We start from the raw sequence: 18,697 nt of genomic DNA on the forward strand, positions 1-18,697 counted from the left end.
ATGCAGGGACACCTATTCAGACCCAGTGTTTTCAGAAAGAACCAGGTGTGAGGATGGTCATTGGCTCCACTCTCTGTTCGCCTGGATATTGAATCTCCTTGTCAGAGCTCCAGCTCAAGGGCATGATTACGTGATTGATTCCTAGGCCAGTCCTTGGTGTCTGTTGTTTTGGCCTTAGACCAGCCAAACTTGTATTCCAGCTAATACACTTGAGTCATTACCTGCTTCGTAGTTCTTATTTTTGCATTTTAGGCCTGTAATCTCTGATAATCTGCACGGTTGTCCCCTGATATGTACTTGGAGACCCCACACAAAGAAATCTTTTTTTTTTTCCTCCCTGGTGGTTGCACACAATTGGGAGCCGCTTTTAGCTTGTTTATTAGGGGCTGTCCCATTTCATCATGTTGCTGCAGGATTCTTTTTTTTTTTAACATTCTTAGTTTATTGATCCTCTCATGAAAAATCTGCACGACCACCACAGATAAAGCCACTGCAGCATCTTTACTCCTTCTGTTGTCCCATCTCCAGCTCACTTCTTTTTGCCATCGTTGGCTTTTGCAGTCCCCCTGACTTTCTTCATTCTGTTCTTGCGTTCCTTTTGCTGTTTTCTTGATGTCTTTTTCTTCTCATACAGGCCATGTCTTGCAAGTCTGTGTTTGGGTTCATTTTTCTTTGCATAATCCAAGGAATCATAAATCATGCCAAAGCCGGTTGTCTTGCCACCACCAAAATTGGTTCTGAATCCAAACACAAATATGACATCTGGTGTGGTCTTGTACATTTTGGCTAGTTTTTCCCGAATTTCTGTCTTAGGTACCGTTGCCTTTCCAGGGTGAAGAACATCAGTGACCATCTGTTTCCGCTGAAGTAGTCGGTTAGTCATGAACTTCCCGGTCCGGATGGTTACTGTGTCGTTCATGGTGGCGGCGAGGCTTCAAGCAGCCGGGGAGGAAAAGTTGCTGCAGGATTCTTAGGCTGCCTTTCTATGTGGCCTAAAAAAATGCATCTAGGATTAGGTAGCTCTAATACTATGCCTCCAGCATCCCCCACCTGGGCACCAATCACCCCTCATCAGACACTTTAAAACTTGCTTATAGACATTCTATCTCCTGAGTGTTTGCTTTTCCAGGGGTCTGGAGCCATGAGAATTTCCCCAGTCTGTTAGAAGGAGTTACACTGGTCCCAACACTCTAAGGATAGCAGAGAAAGATCCTGTGTGAAACAGGGTCTGCATCTTGCACAACCACTGGAAGCACCATTCACATTGGGCCACGTGGCCAAACACAGCAACCATGTTGTGGAAAACGTACAAACAATCCCTACCTCACCCTTAGCTCCCCATTGTGCCCATTTCAGAAACATATATCCTCAGAAACATTCATATCCTCAGCAGGAAACTCCGTGGCTATGTCTCTTTTACTTGGATGCTGCTTTTGAGGCAGCCAGACCACCATCTTCCCCCTCTCCCCGCAACCCTTTACACCTCCTCCCTCGTCAGGGACTGCAATTCTGTAAAATCGAATGAGCAGAAAGCAGGGCTTGGAGGAGGGAGTGGAGGAAATAGACTGTGACAATTTTGTCCTTGGACATGTAAATTAAATTTTTAAAAATTAATTTTATTTTAGTTTAAAATAAAATTCTGTATGGGGAGGAGAAAAACATGCCCTGAAGCATACTAGGCATTATAATTTTTCATCTACTGCATCTCTTAAATCTCTCAGGAGAGTTAGGTAGTGAAAGTGAGAGAAAATCTCATTTCAGCCTTCCAGAAGCTGAAGAAACGAGAGCAGAAGTGACATTAAAAATATTTAACAACTGGGGGCACCTTGGTGGCTCAGTCAGTTAAGTGTCTGACTCTTGATCTCAGCTCAGGTGTTGATCTCAGGGTCATGAGTTTGAGCCCCTTGTTGGGCCCCATACTGGGTGTGGAGCCTACTTAAAATATTTAACAATGGGTATGGCATGGACATGGACCATGCACAAGATATGCCATTACCCAATGTCACTTTGTGAGTGAGTGCTGCTTCAGTATAGTTTGGGTGAGAGCTTCTTAGACCCTCAGAAATGGTGTCAGAACAATCTTCTGGTCAGAGTTCACAGCACTCTGATTGATGGGACCTCATCCAACTCACGTGAGTGCCTGTATTTCAGTCCTTGTTCTAGCCTGTTCTTTAGCTTATGACTTGTCCCAGTGATTCTCTTCCTTGATGTAAGAGAGATGGCTTGTCATCACATGATCCATTCTCCCTTCCTTCTGTGGTTTAGAAGTAATGGAAGTTGAGAATCAAGTCACCCAACTAAGGACTGCATTTCCCATCCTCCTTTGCAGCTATGGCCAGGTGACTAGACCGTACCTAATGAGAGGTGAGCCAAAGTCATGACTTTCGAAGGAGTGGAACATCCCCTCCTCTCATTTGTCCTACCATCCCACTGCCTTGAATGTAGGTGTGGCCTTGAGGGCCGAGACCATTATCTTGTCCATGGAAAGGAACCCAGGGAAGGAAATGCAGAGCAACCATAGAAGAAACTTTGTTCTGGGAAGATGGGAGGGCTACCATATCCCTACCTAGTGGTTTCTTCTGCCACCCAATATGCTACCATTGCTCGACCCTCCTCAAGTGCAAGAGGGAATCTCAGCATATATAAACATGATACGAGGAAGACACACCACACTCTATGTGGCAAAGATGAATTTCTGTGTGCATATGAATCACCAAAGGGTCTTATTAAAATGCAGACCCTGTTTCCATAGGTCCGGGCTGGGACCTGAAATAGAGCATTTCTAACAAGCTGTGACACGGATGATGTGGGTCCCCTCCCGCTCAGAAGTGAGGATCCAGAGCACTGAACCTGGCTTCTAAGAGGTCCTCACCAACACTCCTCTTTCAGTGTGTAGGTCACTCCAGGTCCTTGAACCAAGCACATCTGCCCCTCGTCCCCTCCACCTGTCAAAGACCATGGTCCTTTCTGGTGTGGTTCCTGGTCTCCTTCTGTCTAGCTTCTGCATGACACTGATGACTCCATGTCTATCTTGGTCTAAGGCCAGGCTCTCAGGCAGAGCAAAAGGTGTGTCCAGATGTGTGGCTCCAGATAGTCCAAGAATTGAGCAGGTCGTATCAGAGAAGTTACCCCCAGGCTAGAATCTTTATCCAAACACCATCTTCTCAGAGAGACCTTTCCAGGCCATTTTCTCTAAATTTCAACCCTGCTGTGCCATTTCCCTGCTTCATTCCCTCACCCCTCACCCCATAAAGAACTTAGTACCATTTAACTATGTGCATTTTACGGGCTTATTTCATTTATTGTCTGTCTCCTCCCACTGAAATGTAAGCTACCATTTGTATTTATTGAGAGGAGGACTGACAGGCAGGTGACGCTCAGCAAACACAGATACGGGGGCTCTATGGGGATGCCCGCAGGGACAGAAGATGGAAATGCCGTCCCTGCGGGGTACCAACCAGGTGACCAAGGCAGGTGCTCGGACACCTCAGATAACACAGGGATCTTGTATGTAAGACCAGATCTCAAAAATTCCTGCCATTATCCTCCTACCACTGCTGTTACCCCTTATTTGTGGAAATCTTACTCGTGACAGCCATGATCCTCTCCCAAACTCTGGAGGGTAGGTATTATTACCCCTGTTTGATAGACAAAGATACTGAAGCTCAGAGGACGTAAATATTTATGTCCAAGAAGCAGAGGTGGGATCTAAATCCCATTCTACTTAAGTGCAAGGACACAAAGGTTTTGATGCAGGAGTCTCAGAGTGGAGCTGGGGCTGTAGATGGAGGCCGACCAGCCCCGGTTTCCAGAAAAGCAAGACTGCAGACCAGGCAATGTGTGTATCTTCCCCGGTTCTCCACCGCAGGGATCCTCTTCCTCTCATCTTTTCTCTGACCACTTGGCCTTATGCCTCTCCGCCAAGCAACGCCTCCAGCACAGGGCTGGTCGCTCTTCCCTATGTGAAGCAGATTGTTCTAGTGATACGACCCCCCCGCCCCGCCCCCGAATCCACCTTCAGCTCCGCACAACTGTCTCCTGGCAACGCCAGGCCGCAGGGCCCACCTTGGACAACCTGGCCAGGGAGTGCGAGCAAAGAAGCGTAGGCGCAGAGGGCTCACACCTCACCACCCCTCACACTTCCCAGGACGGTAGGCGACGCCCCTTCATCCCCAATCGTTTCACGTGCCAGTAAACACTCGACACAGGCAAAAGCTATGGCTCGTCTCGCGAAGATAATTTCGTTAATAAGTCACTTCCGTTCAGTTCCGCGAGCATCCCTAAATGCCGGCCAGCGGGCCTGTTCGGGATTCCCACCTCTGGGGCTCGGGAGATGGAGGAGGGAGTCCTTAAAGCCGAGAGAAGGATTTCCAGCTTCTGCTTCGCTCCCTGCCCCCAGGCTGTTAGTAACGCTTGCGCAGGTCATCCCCCAGAACCAGCGCCTGCAACCCGCACCTCGCGACCGGTGAGCGCTCGGCCTCCATTATGAAAGCGTCTCAGCCATTACCGGGGCAGGGGAGAGAGCCTGAGAGACGCGCCCTGGGCTCCCGGGCAGCCGCGTTCTCCCTCCTCCTGTGAGTGACACGGAATCATGCCCTGTCGTTACAGAGCACCCTTCTCAGGGGAACTCGAGTGGCCTTCTCGACATCATCTCATTCATTCAATCTCCCAAAGGCCTTATGTGGCCGACCGGAAACAGGTATCCTTTGTCAGTCCCGCCCGCCACACTTCCAGGGAGAGAACTGAGACCCAAAGAAATGAAAGTCCACGGGAGTCCGTGAGGAAGCTAGTCAGAAAACCTGAGGGCTGACCTCCCCACCCCCGCCCCGGCCTCCGCCCGGCTCCCGGGAGCTGCCCGGTCTCCCCCCTCCCGACAGCCTGCGCCCCAGAGGGGACTGGTGCATTCCTACCGCGCAAGGACTCAGGAAAAGGCTAGCTGTGGGAATCTGTGCTTCCTCTCAGAGTAGAACCGGTGAGCTAGCCTAAGTAAAAAGACAGACGGAGAATTCGGAGCTCCAGCTACACGAGAAGCACGGAGAAGGCTGAGTGGGAGCAGAAGGTGGCGCAGGAGCGGCTCCAGAGCGCTGAGGAGCTCAGATCTCAGCAGACAGCAGAGGCGTGTGCTCTACACTGGCCGCGAGACACAGAGAGCGAGGGTCCGCCACTTGGATGCAAGGACTGATGCCTTGTTTCCTCTTCATGGTTCACGGGTTTTGAAAATATTCAGAACACAGGCAGATGGCTGCGGGCGATGGCTCTGCTTCCCCAGATAGGGCTGCTCCAATGCCCAGGTTGCTGATCAATCAGGAAAAGGGCATGGCATCCAGGGGAAGAATGCTAATGACGAGAGCTACCGTTTATTGGCAGTTCTGGGAATTGACAGGCTCAGCGTGGCGACCTGGCTGAGTGGTTGAGTGGCTGCTGCTGAGCACCCTTCTCCCAGAAAGGCCTGGACCATAAAGGTGTAGAGCTGCGTTCTTCCACTTCTTGAGAGGGGACAGTCAGAGCACAGGGGACCACAGATGCACCCCGGGGGAGCAGGGAGCAGCCTATTTCTAGGTCGACATGCTTCACTCTCTTTGGATTTCAAGGGTTCTTTTTGCTGTGGGTAGCTCCTGCGCCTTGCGGGGGTCCCAGCCTCCTTATCAGAGTCCACTGTGGCAAATCTTGACAAAGTTATGGGAATTTTCTAGGGGTTCAAAACAAACTGAGGTGTCAAAAAATACACATTTCCTAGACAAAATGTTTTTCTATTCAGCCCCCAAACCATATGGCACCTTTGTGAGGACAAGAAAAACTGCTTCTTCTGGAGCAGAGCAGTAAGTGGAGGTAAAACAGGCAAGTGAAAGGACACAGCCAGATACAGAGGTTCTGGCTTGGTGAGCAGAGCAAGGCCTGGCTTTCAGCACCCATTGCACTATTCAGTTGGTGCCCCTTGTGCAGTGAACATTAGATACAACCATACCAGGTAACCAATCTGTTTTCCTCTTCCCTTTTTTTCCTAATCTATTGTTTATTGAATACCTCCTCTATGTTCCCTGCTCCCTAGTTCTTCTGTCTACACCCTTCTCACTCTGTAGGTAATGAACATCTAAAAATAAATAAGATATTGTCCCTGATTGGAGAGGCTTACAATCTAGGAGAGAAGGTAGCCGTGTGAACAAATAAACCTCAGATTTTGATACTTAGGACTAAATGGTTTATAAATGTCTAAAGTCAGGGAATTAGGTTGATCCATACCAGGAATAAGAACCTAGGAACTTACCTCCTCAAAGACCAATGCATAGTCATGGCAAGTCTTAGAAGCAAAACTAGAAAGTATCTGTTGTCTAGATTCCTGACTTCTCTCTAAGAGACATGGACAGAGTTAACAGAGAAGAGAATTTTGCTCCATGAGTGCCTTGATGGGTTTGCGACAGTACATTTGGGAGAAGGCTGAATTGCTCTGCTATTGAGAGAGGGAAATTTGAAACAGGTTGGGGATGCTAAGGGTTAGAGGAGGAGACAGAATGACAGAACTCTCTGTGGAAGAAAGGCCAGAGGAAAACCCCCACGGAGAATGAATTTTTCAGTTATATCTGCTCTAAGGGATGCTATTAAAATCTTTATAGCATGCCTCCCCCCTCCCCCGAAAAAAAAGCATTACAGTCCACTCATAATCCTGGACTGCCTGGGGTGAGGGGAGGAGAACAAGGAAGAATCTAGATCCTTTAAAGTTGTCATGAGTCAAAACCATAGGCGCTGGAGGCAAAGCAGACCATGGGAATATTAATCTCTGAGCATTCACACAGTTACTGGGAGAGTCTTAGCTTTCTCAGGCTAGGGGATTGGGGATTTAAGGCAATTCCAGGCATCTCTTGAGGCTCAGGGAGGCCCCCGCTGATATGTAGGTTGGAGTAATATCTAATAATAAAGTTGTCTGTTGGGCGTTCAACTCAGGGTCCTGTTCAAAAGCATACAGCAGCCAGGCAGGTAAAGGAGTAAAGCAGACTGGATATGAGACAACAGGGAGCGGTGGGGACTACAGCAGGCAAGCCACAGTGCACAGGTTCCCTCGGAAGGGGACAACTGCCACCCAGCTCTGGCTGCATATTGCCTTGCAAGGATGTAAGCCCCAAGGTGTCAGTCCACATTTTAAGAGAACCCAGAAATGTAAATGTTTGAGGAGATCCTCCATTAAAAAAACAAAATGTTAACTAATTCAGAAAATGATTTTAAACTTCAGGGGTCAGACCAAAGATGCCTGATGTTGTGTGTGGTTTCTAATTTGGAAGACAAAGAAGGAACACAGAGACAAGATCCATTTTCAGAGCAAGTACTGAAGAGCATGGCATTCGTAAGGGAGAAGTGGTAGGAAAGGCTCAGACCCATTAGTCCTAAATTCAGGGCTCTAGGCTCTGCTTTGCTATTAATTGTTCTTGTGGCCCCCAGAGAAGTAATTTATGACTCTGGGCCTTAGTCTCTTTTTCTGCAGAATAAAGGCATTAAATCCGACATTCCTTTGGAGTTGAAGTTCCCATTATCGAGGGGGCAGAAAGGAAGTTTAAGCAGTGAAAAAAACAAGGCCTGGGTGTGTTTCAAAAAGTATTGAATTCGTTGACATTTATTGCGTGTCTGAGAGGTGCACTGCATTGATCATGGAATTCTTGCTTACTCTGAAAAAGTAAACATACACTCAGAACGCACCTTAATTATTTTGCCTGCCCGAGAACAATGCTTTCAAAGAAGTGGAAGAAGAGCCCCACGCCGGGAGCTGTGTTTCTGACACTATCAGCAGGTGAGGTACAGAGTCTGTCAGTGATGATAAGAGCATTGGCATATTTCCTATTCAGACTGACACCGCTCTGAGACAGGATCCTAACTGATGTTTGTTCAATAATACCGAGATATGTCACCGAATCTGGGAGGGGGTGTCCGGTATCTTTTGTCAGCTTCGAGTAAAACCCTGGGGAAAATATGTAGCAGACTGTTGCAGATGTTCTGAGATTAAAGGATGTTTCCCTGAAAATGTATGAGGCACGGTCCACTAGTTTGCCTCTTGGCAAACCGCCTTCTGCTGCCTCAAGACCCCTCTGCCCCCTCCCCCCCAGGTCCCTTGGAAGAAGCAATGTGACATCTAGGTCTTGGAGCTTTAGGCTGGAGCCCGGGACAGCCCCACCGTCTTCAGGGATTGGAGGGTGGAAGCAGTCTGGTCTAAGGATTCCAAAACAATGGGATAGGGGAGCGGTGGGGGTGGCTGGGGGGGATGAGAAGCAGGAGCAAAGAATAAGTGGCAAGAGGGGAGACTCAGAGCGCTGAGATTGAGTAATTTTCGGAGGCAGTACTGTTTATGGAACATTTCATTCTTGATAGCTACTGTCACATTCTAGTCATTAGACTGCATTTACTCATGGGTTGTAGAAATTACTTCCCATGGGAAACGAAAGCAATCCCTTTTTCAAAGGATGCTTTGTTTTCTAGGAGAAGAAAGTAAAACAAATGATGGTGCAGCCGACGATAGCCTGCATTCCCTGCTAAGTCAACCCTGGTTCAAGTTCGCTACTTAGCATGAGCATGTGAATTAAGTAACCTATAACGGTGTTAATAGTAGCTACCACTTGTTGAGCACCTTCTCCCTGCTGGAGCCCTGAGCTGAATGTCTACATATGTATTTCAGTCAATCCCTAAAGATACCCTGGGCTCTCTCAGCAGCCCCATTTTATAGACAAGAAAAGTGAGGCTCCGAGAAGCTAAATATATTTACTCAAGATAACATAGCTAGGGACTCAAACCTGATCTGTCTGGCTCTGAAGCCCATTCCTGTAAGTACCAATCCCTGAACATAGTCCATTTGGGCCGAGCTGGTGCTTTGTCATTCCTGAAATAAAAACACTCCAGCAAATAGTGTGGGGATAAGGAGTGAATGAAACAAACAGGAGGGCACAAAACAGACAGTGGGGTTTCCGAAACTGGAGCAGTCACGTAGATTTCAGCTCTAATCCATTACACCCATTAGTAGGCACCTGCTTCCCTTCTGCTCTCCAGGTGTCGGCATCCAGAGCTTTGCACATCTGCAAATTAAAGTGAGACCATGCTGCTGTCCGAGGAAATGAGCTGCAGCTCTGGCTCTCCCGCCGCAGCCACGGAAATCCCATTCTTGCCTTGTTAGCATTTATATAAGACCTCTAGCTGTAGCACCAATATATTGTCCTTCGCTGCTCTGGGGATTCTCGCTTTGATTAGTTACTGGGAAGCGGGAAACACTGCCTTCACTTCTTCCCTTCACACCTGATAGAATCCCAGCAGCTCCCTGGGCCCTTCCTGTGGTCTAGCATCAAGCCAGGATCCATCCCACCTGAGCGGTGATGATTAATCAAATTCTTCCGTTCCTCGTAGCCATTTTCTAGTTTGTGAAGAGCTTTCCCACACGTGAACTTGTTTGCCGTGACATCGTTGGTTGATGGGAGAGCAGTAAAAAAAAAAGTCAAATGTGACCTGTGCATAGCACCCCGAGAGTCCCTCTTGTTTCTCTGGCGAGCAGGCCACATGGGCTGGACTCTGAAAGGGTTTGATTTAGGGCTATGGTGCTAGGAGGAGGGAGGAAACTCCTCCCCAACTCGTTTGCTGTTAAGAGAGTTTATCAGGGAATGGAAGGCAAGAGTTTAGTCTTTGAGGGAGCCAGAAGCCTGCCTCACGGGGGCACAGAGCAGGGAGCTCCTGGCCCTCTATGTCCTGCTTTACCTAACCCTCCCTGCACCGGACCCCTCTCTTTTTGCCACTGGACAGCAGTCTCTCCCTGGGCTCAGCACGTGGGGCCCTCCCAGGCCATGGATCCCAACCCAATTCCTAAACTGGGTGTTACTTCATCCTTACATAAAAGAAGAAAATTCTCTTCTTAATTCACCGCTCCGCCCCCCCCCCCACCACAAAGAGTGTGACACACTGTTTAGGAAAGCGTATTAATGAGGCTTTCGAGAAGGCAGCAGAAGCCAGAGCTGAGTTTGGAGATGGGGGCGTCCGGGGCTGAATTGCTCTGCAGAATGATTCCTGAAAAATGTTCTTGTGCTGCTGAGAGCTGAGAAGAGGGAAGGGGCGGGAGGCATGATTATAGAGGGAGGCAGATGCCCAAGTTGGCAGAATGGCAAGGTGGTTTGCAGAGACGAAAGTCCAATATTTAACTTTGAGTTGTTTGCAGTGCTGTGATGGGGAGTCCTTGCTTTCCTGAAGTCAGTGAAGTTTGACTTATTAACATATGCATGAAGTGAGCGGGTTTTATGCAAAAATCAAGGAAACCAAGGAGTTTCACAACCAGAAGCAGAGAAGAACAATCCCAGCAGAGAGATGTAAGGGGGACAGAGTTTTAATGAAGCCAAAATTTTCATGAAAACATAGTCCAAAAGGAGTTGCAGTCCTCTCCCCGGTGTGGGGTGGGGACGGGGTGTGAGGCAGCAGAGCGATGGTGACACTTGGGGGCTACTCATCAGCCCTACGAGGAAAACAGGGCACGTAGCAGTATACGCTCATTTGACAGATGAGAAAACCAAGATCCAGATAGGATGGACTTGCCCAGTGCCACACACCCAGGAAATAGGGAAGTGCAAATCAGAATGCAAAACTATGTTCTATTCCTAACCAATATTTGACAGGTACCAACAATTACTTGCCAGCTAAGAGGCAACCAGAAAAAAAAAAAAATCAAAGGTAAACGAGCACCTTCTGTATACTTCTATAAGTCATCACACCACCAGCCTTTTTCTAATGGGGTCACTTGGCTATAAACGTCTCTATCCATGAGGCTTGGGGCAGAAGGGAGGGAAGGATCATTTTGAGGTGAGGAACAGAAAAACTAGGTAGGACAGCACAGCAGCAAACACTGGGTGGCTAGGCAAAGGGTGGGAAATGTAACGAAGCAGTCGGGTCATTGGCCTCAACCAGGCTTGAGCTAAGCCCAGTGGGCTCGGGAGGCCTTACACATCCTGTGCTGTACACGTGTTCAGGAGATGGGCAGAGAGATCCCTACCCTCTGCACTTGCTTCCTCTGTAGAAAATCTCCTAGGACTCTCCTGGTTCAGCACAACACTCCGTCTGACAACCTGCCTGGGAAATGAAACCGTCCTTCTGCCTTGTGACCTACTCCTCCATTGACCATTTCCTCCACCGAGGACCCGTGATTGGGGCTTGTTTGCTTAATCGCTCACCACCAGTACCGTTTCCTGGGCTGAGTTGTTTGTGGGCACTTGCTTCCTGGGTAATTGCGGCTTGATTCATTGATGTTTTCACCATAAAACTTGTGATTCTCATATGATTCTGAACAGGAACCAGGAGGAACCCCAGCTGTCTGTCATTTGCAGGTGGCCTTGTGCATTTCTTCCATCTGTGTGCTCTAATAATTAAGTATGGTGCTATCTCCTGATGGCTTCTGTCCCTGGAACTGTTTCTGATGGCTGCTGTCCGCTAATGACTTCATTCTCTGAGGCTGCCCCTGATTGCTTCTGTCCCTCATGTTACTCCCAGAACTTGGCCTGATGCTGAGAAAGGGAAGAAGAGTCAAGCCATAGATGTATAGGCTAGAGAAGCAAAGGCCCTCAGAGCTGGAATAGGACTCAGTGTTTGGGTGATCAGATATCTCCCTTTATCTGGGATGCTCCCTTTATCTGGGATGCTCCCACTTAGGTCTGTTGCCCCAGTGTAATTATTACGAGCATCTCTTTTCCAATCTCAAAATGTCCTGATGTGGATGATTAAATTATGTATGATCACCCGACTTTAGTGATCACCTACAGTAGTTTTCAAGCTTTCACTTAGCCTGGAAGACCTTTCCTTCAGACACTTACCCCCTCTTCCTGATGTGTAAAACGGAAAAAAGGGAAGCTCTTCTGGCTGAAGGAAGTGGAAGGGGCCGAACCTCCCCACCCCCCAACATCACCTCCTTCACGACTGTCCCCACCTCCTGCTGTGGCAGCCCTCCCCTGCAAGAGCACAGTGCATCACCTGTGACACCCACACTTACAGATGAGGGAACTGGGGCCCATGGAGAAGTAGACAGATTATGGAAGATCATAACACTTGTTAATGGAAGAGCCCACGCTAGAAATCCATAGTGAGATCTCCACCATGCCAGGTTCCCTTCCAATTTGCCCAATGGGCTTAAAACCAAGTGGCTATAGACCCAACTTTGTGCTAGCTTTACACCCTATCTATCTGTCTATCTGTCTATCTATCTATCTATCTATCTATCTATCTATCTACCTATCTATCATCTATCTATCTATGGGTGTATCTCCTATAAAATTTATGTTCAATTTCCATCATGGGGAAAATGGTCATGAGTTAAAACTCATTCAGTTCATACCTGGAAAGTCCACAGAACACAATAGGAATTGCTCTGTGCTGAGGTAACGTGGTGTGAATTGTGTGTGTATTATGAAAGTAAACAGTGCTTGGGGACAAATGCCCTTTCTAGAGACTGTATCCTTGAAAATATTTGGATGGAGTTCATTAATCCCAACAAGCAGCCCTCAAAAAGTCAAACAGGAAGCAAACCTCATGCTGTTGTAGAAAATAAACCCTTGTCCTTCACGGGGACTCCTGAGCACAGAGTTCTGCCTTTGTCTCTGCTCTTCACTGGGAACAACAGTTGGCAAATCTAAACTGAAACAAAGCCCTATCTTGGAAGCACAGAGCTTCTCTAAGCCCCTCGTCATTTAAATAGCTGTCCACCTTCCCCTCGCCTCCCTGCTCCCACCTGCCCTCACCCGGCACCCAGCCAGGCCATTTGAACTTGAACCCTGTGTGGGAAAAAGCAGATACTAAATGCAAGTCAGAAAACGTTGCCACCATTTTATGGCCTAAGAAAGGCCAACAGGAGGCAAAGTCATGTGGAAGGCTGCCTACATCTAGCAGGTTTCCGGGTGCTGGGCAGGATTTTGGCTTTCTCTTTTAGCCTCGTTTTTAGTTTGATCCAAGCACTGTGTTTCTCAGGGGAACCAGAGCCTCTAACTCTGGCCCACATAAACCAATTTGTCCACAATCAGAAAGCAATTATTTCCCTCTCCTTGTGTAGAAGAGAAACAGCCTGCAAGGTGGGGCTAAGCACAGACTTGCCCTTGCCCTTCTCACCTGTTGAGTCAGACTATTTGCATAGCCAGGATTCTGAGGAAACAACCAAGTCCATCAGGGCAAAAGTTCTGGGTAATCTACGCAAAGTAGATTCTCCTGTTTCGAGGCAGAGAGAACCAAGGGCTTATGTTAGACACAATTACAGTAGAAATAAATCTAGCCTTGATGGAGCCCTGACTCTGGGCTTCTTTAATTCCAACCTGACCAAAACACTTGGAGATTGAAAGTATGACTCCCATTTCAGGAATGAGGAAACAGGGCTTGATAATGATGGTATAACTTCCCCAGTCGCTCCACAAGGAAGCAGTGGAATGAGGGTTTGAAACCTTGTCGTCGTCAGCTCTAGAGCCTGCCGCTTAACGACCAAACCCAGGAAAGAGCCAGACCTAGGCTGAGGCTTCCCAGACTTCTCTGCGTGTTCGCAAATCAGCGGGTGCTCCTGTCAAAATGCATGGTCTGATGCAGGAGCTCTGGAATGCACCAGAGACCCTGTATTTCTGAGAAGCTTCCCAGCAATGTCAATGCCATGAAGGTTCCAGGGCAGTCCTCCCCAACTTTTTCTGTAAAGGGCCAGTAGGAAATATTTTAGGCTTTGTGGTCCATGTACAGTATGTGTTGCATATTCTTCATTTACTTTTTTTTTAATAAAGATTTTATTTATTTATTTGACAGAGAGAAAGAGAGAAGGAACGCAAGCAGGGGGAGTGGGAGAGGGAGAAGCAGGCTTCCCGCTGAGGAGAGAGCCCAATGCGGGGCTCGATCCCAGGACCCTGGGATCATGACTTGAGCCGAAGGCAGACACTTAATGACTGAGCCACCCAGCCATCCCATGTTCCTCGTTTTCTTCTCCTCCTCCCTCCTCCTCCTCCTTCTCTACAACCTTTAGAGGGTAACGTCATCCTCAGCTTTGGACTCGTGGGCTACATTCGACCCGAGCAGCAGCACCCTGTTCCCTGACCAGAGCACTGTGAGTAGAGAAGTTGCCATGCCAGGCAGCCCAGGTCAGATTATCTCCAGTCAGAGTGTATTAGCTGAGTCTGGCTGTTCAATTAGGTATGGTCCTCAGGACAGTAAGATCCCAGACAGGCCGTCTCCACAGCGACCAGTTTGAGTGAGAGATCAGAGGGAGACTGACCTACACTGGAAGGAATCCGTTGGGATGGTGAAGGGCCCGGACTCCCAGGCATGCAAGAGAGGGGTCTGCAGGATTGGGGAATGGAGGTGAGTGGGGATTGCCACGCATGCTACTGAGCTCTCTGCCTCTGCTGGAGCAGGCAGAAGGCTATCAAAGGGGCTCCAAGGATGGGTGCGAGGTCAACCCCAAGACTCCATCCAACTCTGAGTTTAAGGTCCTGTGATGCTAACGTGCGGAGCTAATCTAATGCTGTCATGAGATAATCTGCACACACATGATCTCTTAGAGTTTATCAGCAGCCACATCTCAGAGTGGCTGCTGAGTTGGCCCCACTATCTCTTGGCCCAGCCAGGGGACAGGCGGCTGTTCACTCCAGGAGGGTGAGCTCCCACTGCCCTGGGGGACCAGGGAACGAGACCTGAGCTCCAGGCTCAGAGTGGTAGCTGAGGGTCCTTTGCTCATGGGCCTTCTCCAGCCCCTGGGGAACCCTGATGCTTTTCCATCTTTCTCATAAGTTAAGGATGAAGTGAAATCATCTTACTTCCAGGAACTCATTCTACAAAAATAATTATGAATATGAATAAAGCTTTTCCCCCTCAGGTGCAAAGGCCCGAGTAATTCATATGCCTTTGCACCCTAGTGGTCCTTTGAGGCTTCTCCCCGGGTTCATTTTCCTTTTCTTCTCTCTCCTTTCTACCATTCCCCTTCCTTTGACATTGACCAACAAGCTACTGTATCTCAAGTGCAGCTTTTGGGGTTTTTTGTACTCTTGCAAAATGCCTATTGCCTTGTCTGCACATATATTTTAATCTACTTCACCATATTGTGTACGTAACCTATTCACTTTCTCACTTCCTTACCCACCACTGTGTTGTTAAGATCTAGCCAGTAGTTCTGTGTAACATACGTTTCTTCTAAATGCTGCATGAACTCCACCTTTCCATTCTCCAGTAGATGTGCCCCCAGTTACCTCCAATTTCTCGTCATCAAATATAATGCTGTCATGAAAACCTCACACATGTTCCTTTAAGGACATGGGTAAACAAGTCCTTGTGATATGTCTCCAGGGGTGAAATTGCTGGGCTGGAGAGTACGTGCACATTTAATTCGACTTGATCTTGCCAGAAGACTCTCAGGGGAAGCTGTACCCATCCCCACCCTCACCCACCGTAATGCAGGGTCTTATCCTTACATATCTCCCAACACTTGACTCATCACCTTCTGATTTTTCCAGTCTAATACAAGTGAAGGGATACCTTGTCACTGTCACAGGTTGTATTTCCCTGATGACTCATGAGTTTGAGCATTTCTTTACATGCCTATCAACTGTTTGGGTTTTCTTTTTTGTTAACTGCCTGTTGCTACTTTTTATCTATTTTCCCAGTGCTGTTGCTGATTTTTTTTTTTTTTTGGATTGGCAGGAGTTTCTGGAATATTCTAGAATCTTGATATTAGTCATCTGTGAGTTTTAAGCATTGCCAATATCATCTCCTTGTTGATTTGTGCCTTGTTCATGGTATCTTTTGTTGAACAGAAATCCTTAAAATAGATATAATCAAATATATCAATTTTGGGGAAGCACCTGGGTGGCTCAGTCAACTAAACATCTGACTCTTGGTTTGGCTCAGGTCATGATCTCAGGGTTGTGAGATGGAGCCCCACATCTGGCTCTGTGCTCAGCAGGGAGTCTGCTTCTCTCTCTCTCCCTCCTTCTCCCTTTGCATCTCCCCACTCGCACACGTGCTTTCTCTCTCTAAAATGAATGAATACATCCTTTGAAAAAAGATATATATATATTTATATCAATTTTTTACCTCATGGTTAATATTCTTTTTAGTTTTGCACACTAAGTCCGTCTACAATCTCAAGTACAAGATATTCTGCTACATTATATCTCATTGTGTGATTTTACATGTCATATTTAGGCCACTACATTATCACCTGGAGTTTATTCTTGAGCGTAGTCATAGAGAGATTCTAGTATATTTTTTCCCATTTTCTCAGTGCCATCAACCTAACAAATCTGCCTTTCCTTATTGATTTGTGGTGCCAAGTTGTCGTATATGAAGTTCCCATATATGCATAAGTCTTGTTTCTGAGCTGGTAGCAAAAATTTAGTGTCAGCGATATTCATTGTAACATTATAACATTATTTTTAATAAAAATGAAAACAACCCTGATGGGCAACGGTTGAGAACTGATTAAATCAACCATAGAACATTTATACAAGTGGATTGCCACGCAGGGATTAAAACTGATATAATAGAAGGATGCACAGCATCATGGATAGTTGTGTTTTATTGCTAAGCAAAACTAGCAGATTCCAAAATAGCATATAGTGAATGATCTTAAGTTTGTAATAAACCATGGGTATATATGTATATAATTGGTAGAGAAAACACTCATATAGTATCGGCCGCTCTTTATGGACAATAGGATTCTAATCACTGTCGATCAAGGAGGGGCCTGGTGAGAGAACATTAGAAAAACCTGGCTTACCAGGGGAACCACATGCTCAGCCGCCATCCTATGATGCTCTACCATCGTCAGTGATAGGGTAAGCAGGCAGCAGGGCAGGGAGACCAGAACTTCTCCAACTTCAATGTGCATACCAATTACCAGGCAATCTTGTCAAATTTCAGGATGGATTCAGTGGGTGGGGAGGGACCTGAGATACTGCATTTCCAACAAGCTCCCAAGGGACGTGGATGCCCCTGGGGCAGGACCTCACTTTGGGTGGTAAGACCCTACCTAGCTGATCCAGCTCTGCTTTTGCTTATCTCACAGGAGGAGATGCTGAGAAAAGAAGCCAACAGCCTTTAAAGGTTACTTGGACTGGATGACCAAGTGTGTGTATTTTGCTATCTTGAGATTACAAAGGGGCAGAGCATGGAGGTGTGTCTATAAGAACTGGAATGTCAGAAGTGGGTATGGACTAGCAGACATCTTCTTGCTTTCTTCCTGTTCTCCTCCCTGAAGTTAGATGTGGCCACCCAATCTCCTCCCAGCAGTAAGGCCTGAGGTTGAAATAGGAAAGAGTGTAACAGCCATCTGGCATCAGGCATGCAGCTGGTTTCATGGACAGGACTCATGTGGGTGAGATGAGGGGCACCTGCAACACCCCTCAGGAACACGTTCCCTGTTGGCAAGTTTGACTCACACCAGCTTCAAGGTTAAGGTCCCCGTTGTTGCCGAGAAAGGCTCAGTGACCTATACCCACCCCAGATAGTTAGAAAGCCTCTCTCCCTTCATTTTGCACTGGCACCTGTCAGCTCTGACTCCATCCTGCTACCACCCTCCAGCCTTGATGCCCTGTTTTCAATAAAGACAACCACAGTTATATCTCCCTTACCAAACTGCTCGAAAATGCTAGTACAAGCAGATTCTTCTTAACAGGCCTGGAGATTTTAACTGGCATCATGGACAAAGGGAGCTCACACAGTTAAGTGTCTGTTGGCTGAGGGTCAGCTCACTGTGCAGACCCTACAAAGCCCCCTACAACATTCCCATTGTGTTCTTAGTGTGGGCATTTAAAACCTGGTCACCAGCATATACAAACCCCTGTTATCACTACTATTTAACCACTATCTATTTCACATTTCATATGCGCCCGGGACTAGGCTAGGTACTTTTACATTTGTTATATCACTGCATCCCTAAAACAATCCTGGAAGCCAGATATTACGATGAAAATACCAAGGTTCAGAGAGGTTGAGTAACTTGTCCAAAGTAACACTGGCTGTAAGGGAGACATCGCCAATGAGGAGAAGGAAGAAAAGAAGGTGACAGGGGATCATGGGGTTACACTGGAGATTTTGTCTTGAGTGGAGGCTTGGCTCAGAGTGAAGGAAAAGCTCTAAGAAGTTATGTGTTTTTATATTCCTAACTAGAATAGACCTCCAGTGATGTTTCTTAAGCTGTGAGACATTGTTGGTTTCCTAGGTTATGGAGGAACTGTTATTGCCCACCTACTCGGGTTTTATTCAAGTGGCAATGCATATTGCCCCAGGGGATGGGCAGCATTGATCTAAGCCAGTTGTGGCAATCTCCTTCCTTTTTACCAGTGTTTGACTTAATTGTGGGCATCTGACCAGATATGAGATGAAAAAAATCTATGGGGAGTTCTGGGAAAGCCTTCCTCACTAATAAGAAAGAGATCCATAGAGAGAAGTTCCTTTCCCACAACCAAACTTCCTGCCCGCCCGCCTAGGCGGTTGTAATATGAAGATGTGGTACTTTGTACGTAGACAGCCATCTCACCATGAGGAAAAGTGTAGCCTAGCACAGTGAGGATGGCAGAACTAGAGATGGAAAGAGCCTTGGGTCCTTGATAATCTTGTTGAACAACCCGATAGCCTTGGAACCTCTACCTCTATTCTTCTTAAAATGTGACATAATTAAGCATCTTTATAATTTAGCCTACTGTTAGCTGGACATTTTGTTGTTTGCGGGCAAAAGCACCAT

General features: G+C 47.2%; 1 long non-coding RNA gene across 1 annotated transcript; it reads left to right on the forward strand.

Moving 5' to 3' along the window:
- Positions 1 to 3,962: 3,962 nt before the first annotated feature.
- On the forward strand, positions 3,963 to 5,954 carry LOC141372456 (uncharacterized). The gene is made up of 3 exons (XR_012377713.1): positions 3,963 to 4,151; positions 4,609 to 4,699; positions 5,759 to 5,954. It is a non-coding gene; the product is annotated as an uncharacterized lncRNA (long non-coding RNA).
- Positions 5,955 to 18,697: the final 12,743 nt, after the last annotated feature.

The sequence above is a fragment of the Callorhinus ursinus genome, unplaced genomic scaffold, assembly GCF_003265705.2.
Source record: "Callorhinus ursinus isolate GAN/ISIS: 27379988/994484 unplaced genomic scaffold, GSC_fseal_2.0 scaffold4, whole genome shotgun sequence".
NCBI lineage: Eukaryota > Metazoa > Chordata > Mammalia > Carnivora > Otariidae > Callorhinus > Callorhinus ursinus.